A 5,866-nucleotide genomic window follows, 5' to 3' on the forward strand; every position below is an offset into this window, starting at 1 on the left:
AATGCATTAAAACCACTTTTTCAGAAACTTAGGGTTCATGCTCTTTCCATCACATGCAAACTTCTCTGTTTGTGATTCTCAGAGAGAGTTGATTCTAAATGTATTCAATTAGGTAGTTTCTAGGCGGATTAATGTCTATCTCTTGTCACCTGACCAGTAGAGATTTCTTTTTAAATCCATTTTTATTTGATATTTGTATATATTGCAAAAAGAACACAGTAAGTCTAGTTAGCATCATCACCATAGTTACAAAATGTTTTTTCTTGTGATGAGAACTTTTAAGATCTACTCTCTTAGCATTTTTCAAATATGCAATACTATATTAACTATAGTTCTATGCTGTACATTACATCCCCGTGACTTACTTATTTTATAACTGAAATTTCATACCTTTTGACCCCTTTCACCCATGTTGCCCACCCTCCATCCCCCACCCGACCTCTGGCAACCACCAATCTGTTCTCTGTATCTATGACCTTGGTTTTGGTTGTTTTTTTGGGGGGTGGGTAGATTCCACATAAAAATGAGATTATAGCCCAGACAGTTTGTCTCCGCGGTTGGAGTGTTGGCCCTCAGACCAAAGAGTCTGGGTTGGAATCCAGTCAAGGGCACGTACCTCAGTTGCAGTTTGGTCCCCGGCTCTGGTCAGGGTCATGTGGGAGGCAATCAATCAGTGTGTTCTCTCTCTCTCTCTCTCTCTCTCTCTGTCTCCCTACCCCCACTCTATCTGAAGATAAATGAAAAAATATCCTCAGGTGAGGATTTAAAAAATAATAATGAGATTATATGGTATTTGTCTTTTTCTGCCTTACTTATTTTACTTAGAATAATGTCCCCGGCCCTGGCCGGTTTGGCTCAGCGGTTGGAGCGTCGGCCTGCAGTCCTGAGAGACCCGGGTTCGGTTCCCGCTAAGGGCATGTACCTTGGTTGCAGTTTGTCCCCCGCCCTGGTCGGTTGTGCGGGTGGCAACCACTCGATGTGTTCCTTTCACATCGATGTTTCTCTCTCTCTCTGTTCCTCTCTCTCCCTCCCACTCTACCTGAACAAAAAATGGAAAAATGTCCTCGGGTGAGGATTAAAAAAAAAAAAAGAATAATATCCTCGCCCTGGCTAGTTTGGCTCAGCGGTTGAGCATCGGCCTGTGGACCAGAGAGTCCCGGGTTTGGTGTTTGCTAGGGGCACATACCACAAAAAAATAAAAACGAAAAAAAAGAATAATGCCCTCAAGGTCCATCCATGTTGTCACAATTGGCAAGATTTTTTTTTTTTATGATTGTTATTGTAGGATTTAATGTTGTATTACTATTTCAGATGAATATTTCAAATCCTTCAATCATTCTTATAATAAAAGATAGGCTTTTTCTTTGGGGTCAAGTCCACATATAAATATTTAATTCTTACCTGAGAATATGTTTGTTTGTTTTTTAACTGATTTTGAGAGAGAGGAGGGAGAGAGAAACATCAATCAGTTGCTTCCCATTCATGCCCTGACTGAGGATCAAACCTACAACGTAGGTATAGGCCCTGACCAGGAATCAAACCCCAAACCCTTTTTTGGTATACAGGATGATGCTCCAACCAACTGAGCCACCTGGCCAGGGCATGGGGGGAAGTCTATATTTTTAAGTCAAATATGAGAAGCTGGAAGTCCAAACTGAACATAAGTTAAAACAAATTTTACCATGTATGGGGCCAATAAACCCTTGATGGTTTTTCAAAGTCTTCATAGAGTTTGGTGAAAAAAACTCCATAGTGAATAGATTTCATTACGTATGATTATACTGTCTCTATTCAGTGTGTTTCTGGAATGTTCATGCGCCTGGAATACTTAGAAATGTCCATCTGGATACTTTTATCACCTTTTCCTCTTTTCGTTATTCTTGTTAAATTAAGATACTTAATATCTTTTTTTTTTTTTTTTTAATCTTTTTTTTTTTTTTTTTTTTTCTCACCCGAGGACATTTTTCCATTTTTTGTTCAGATAGAGCGGGAGGGAGAGAGAGGGAGAGAGAGAGAGAAACATCGATGTGAAGGGACACATCAAGTGGCTGCCACCCGCACGACCAACCAGGGCCAGGGACAAACTGCAACCGAGGTACGCGCCCTTAGCGGGAACCGAACCCGGGTCTCTCTGGACCGCAGGCCGACGCTCTAACCGCTGAGCCAAACCGGCCAGGGCAAGATATTTAATATCTTAATACCTTAGATACTTTTCTCTTTCTTACAATCACAAATCCTTTGTGAAATATTTTGCAAATAAAGCTTTTCCTTAAGTAAAAGGAACTTTTACGGTGAAAAGTCTCTGCTCCTCAGTGTTGGTGGCTACCTGACTTTATTGCCACTTTCAATGTCTGGTTTTTCCCAATGGGTTTTGCTATATGTACTTGCAAATGCTACCATGTGCTCATATTGCCATTATAAAGTGCAACTGGGTCTGTCTTCTATTAGCATTTTTTTTGTTAAGGAATTACCTTACTGGTTTCCATAGTGGCTGCACCAAGTCTTACCACAACTGTTCAAGGGTTCCCTGTTCACCACATCCTCCACCACACTTGCTTTGGGGGTTGTTGTTATTGTTGTTGTTGTTAACAGCAACCCCAACAGGTGTGACGTAATATCTCATTGTGGTTTGCATTTGCATTTCCCTGATGATTAGTGATGTCGAGCACCTTTTCATATACCTGTTGGACATTTGTATATCTTCTTTGGGAAAATGTCTGTTTAGCTCCTGTGTCTGTTTTTAATCAGGTTATTTGGTTTTCTTTTGTTATTGAGTTGTAAGGATTCCTTATATATTTTGGATATTAATTTTTTATCAGACATATGGTTTGCAAATATTTTTCTCCCAGTCTGTAGGTTACATTTTCATTGTGTTGATTTGTTTCCTTGGTTCACAGAATCTTTCTAGTTTGACGTCATCCCACTTAACTGATTTTCGCTTTCGTGACCTGTGCTTTTTCTGTCATATCTGGAAATTATTGCAAAAGCCAATGTCAAGAATCTTCCCCCTATGTTTTTTTCTAGAATTTTTACGGTTTCAGGTCCTATATTTAAGTCTTTAATCCATTTTGAGTTGATGTTTGTGTATAGTATAAGAATACAACTGTTTTCCATTAGCGTTTTTTTCTGTGCTCCTTAGGCTAAAAACTCTTGTTATAATGGCCCTGAAGTAAGTTATGGGATTTTATAAATATATATATATAAATAGTTGTTGTTGTTAATCCTCACCCAAGGATATTTTTCCATTGGTTTTTAGATAGAGGGAGAGAAAGAGAGAAAGAGGTTGCCTCCTGAACAACCCCTACTGGGCTGGGAATCAAACTTGCAACCCTTCGGTCCAAGGGCCAATGCTCTAACCACTGAGCTAAATGGCCAGGACTTATATTTTATACTTATATTATTTATAAACTATCTTTTTCTCCAAATTCATTTATTATCTACAAGAGTTGTTTATACTAATCAAAATATTGTGTAAATTGATTTATATTAAATGTTTACATATTTTCCTCCTTTTCTCTTTCTAAATATTTCTATATTATTATAGTCTCCCTTTTAAAAAATATTTATTTATTTTATTTTATTTTATTTATTTATTTATTTTTTTCCCTCACCCGAGGACATTTTCCCATTTTTTGTTCAGATGGAGCGGGAGGGAGAGAGAGGAACAGAGAGAGAGAGAAAAACATCGATGTGAAGGGACACATCGAGTGGCTGCCACCTGCACGACCAACCAGGGCGGGGAAAAACTGCAACCGAGGTACGTGCCCTTAGCGGGAACCGAACCCGGTCTCTCCGGACTGCAGGCCGACGCTCTAACCGCTGAGCCTAACCGGCCAGGGCAAAAAATATTTATTTATTTTAAAGAGAGGGAGAGAGAAACATTGATTTCTTGGTCCATTTATGCACTCAGTTGTTGATTCTTGTATGTGCCCTGCCCAGGGATCAAACCCAAAACCTTGGCATATTGGGATGGAGCTCTAACCAACTGAGCTACCCAGTTAGGGCTCACAGTCTTCCAAATTTGAAGATTGTGCTAGTTTTCCCTCTTTAAATTATGAACTTTTCTTTGTCAAACCTACATTTACCGAGTCTTTAATAAAATATTTGAATTAATCTTAGTCAATTACCCAGAAAATTTGGTAAAATACACATAACATAAGATATACTATTTGATGGCTGCCATCAATAAATCATCAAACAACAAGTGCTGGCAAGGATGCGGAGAAAAGGGTACTCCAGTACACTGCTGGTAGAATGCAGACTGGTGAAGCTACTATGGAAAACGATATGGTGTGTCCTCAAAAAATTAAAAATGGTACTGCCTTTTGACCCAGTGATACCACTTCTAGGAATATATCCTAAGAAGCCTGAAACACCAATCAGGAAGAATATATGCACCCCTATGTTCATAGCAGCACTATTTACAGTAGCTAAGATCTGGAAACAGCCCAAGTGTCCATCAGTAGATGAGTGGATAAGAAAGCTGTGGTAGACATCCGGTCCTTGTGATTCTTGCCTAAGAACCCTCGCCAAGAAGTGCGTGTTTGTTACTGTGGGGACCACCAGCTTTGATGACCTCATTGCATGTGTATTGGCGCGTGACTGTCTGCAAATCATCAAGAGCCTTGGTTAAAGCCGACTCATCCTACAAATAGGCTGAGGAAAGGCCGTACCTGAACCATTCAGTACTGAGTCATTTACTCTGGATGTTTACAGGTACAAGGATTCATTGAAAGAAGACCTTGAGAAAGCAGATCTTGTTATTAGTCACGCAGGTGCAGGAAGCTGTTTGGAGACTGGAAAAAAGAAAGCCTCTTTTAGTGGTTATAAATGAAAAATTGATGAATAATCATCAGTTGGAATTGGCAAAGCAGCTGAACAAAGACGGGCATCTCTTCTACTGTACCTGCAGCACACTTCCTGGGCTGTTACAGTCAATGGACTTATCAACACTGAAATGTTTTTCTCCTGGGCAGCCAGAAAAATTTTCTGCATTTTTGGATAAAGTTGTTGGATTACAAAAATAAATACTAAAATCTCAACACTTTAAAAACACCCCCCCCCCCCAAAAGAAAGCTGTGGTACATTTACTCTATGGAATACTATGCAGCTATAAGAAAGAAAGATTTCTTACCCTTTGAGATGACATGGAGGAACCTAGAAAGTATTGTGCTAAGTGAAATAAGCCAGTCAGAGAAAGACAATGATCTCACTTGTGGAACATAATGAACAAAACAAGCTGATGAACAAAATAGATCCAAAAACATGGAAGTAGGAAACAGACTAACAACCTTCAGAGGAGAGGGGTATGGGGGGACAGGAGAGATAAACCAAAAACTGATACGCATAGATGCATAACCAATAGACACAAACAACAGTGTGGTGAAGATGGGGTTGAAAGGTGAGTGGGGAGTAGGTTGTCAATGGGGGGGAAAGGGACATCTGTAATAAAAAATTGTTTTTCTTTTCCTTTTCCTTTTATTTATTTTATTTTATTTTTGTTACAGATGTTTCTCCTATTTTGTCCCATTGACACCCACCTCCCCATCACCCCCACCCCATCCCCGATTTTGTCGTTCATGTCCATTGGTTATGCATTCATGCATATAAGTTCAGAGATTTATCTCTTCCCTCCTTCCACCACCCCCTCTTCTGAGGCTTGTCAGTCTGTACCCTACTTCCACATCTCTGTGTCTACCCTGTTCCTAAGACTGTTATGTTAATTATATTCCATATGTAAGTGAGATCATGTGGTATTTGTCTTTTTCTGATTGGCTTGTTTCGCTTAGGATGATACTTTCCAGGTCGCTCCATGTCGTCTCAAAGGATAAGAGATCTTTCTTTCTTACAGCTGCATAGTACTCCA

At 39.6% G+C, this 5,866-nt stretch overlaps 1 pseudogene; it reads left to right on the plus strand.

The window, feature by feature from the left end:
- The first annotated feature begins 4,706 nt into the window (after positions 1-4,706).
- On the plus strand, positions 4,707-5,027 carry LOC118620468 (annotated as a pseudogene).
- The last annotated feature ends 839 nt before the right edge of the window (positions 5,028-5,866 follow it).

The sequence above is a fragment of the Molossus molossus genome, unplaced genomic scaffold (assembly GCF_014108415.1).
Source record: "Molossus molossus isolate mMolMol1 unplaced genomic scaffold, mMolMol1.p scaffold_m16_p_7, whole genome shotgun sequence".
NCBI classification, from domain to species: Eukaryota; Metazoa; Chordata; class Mammalia; order Chiroptera; family Molossidae; genus Molossus; species Molossus molossus.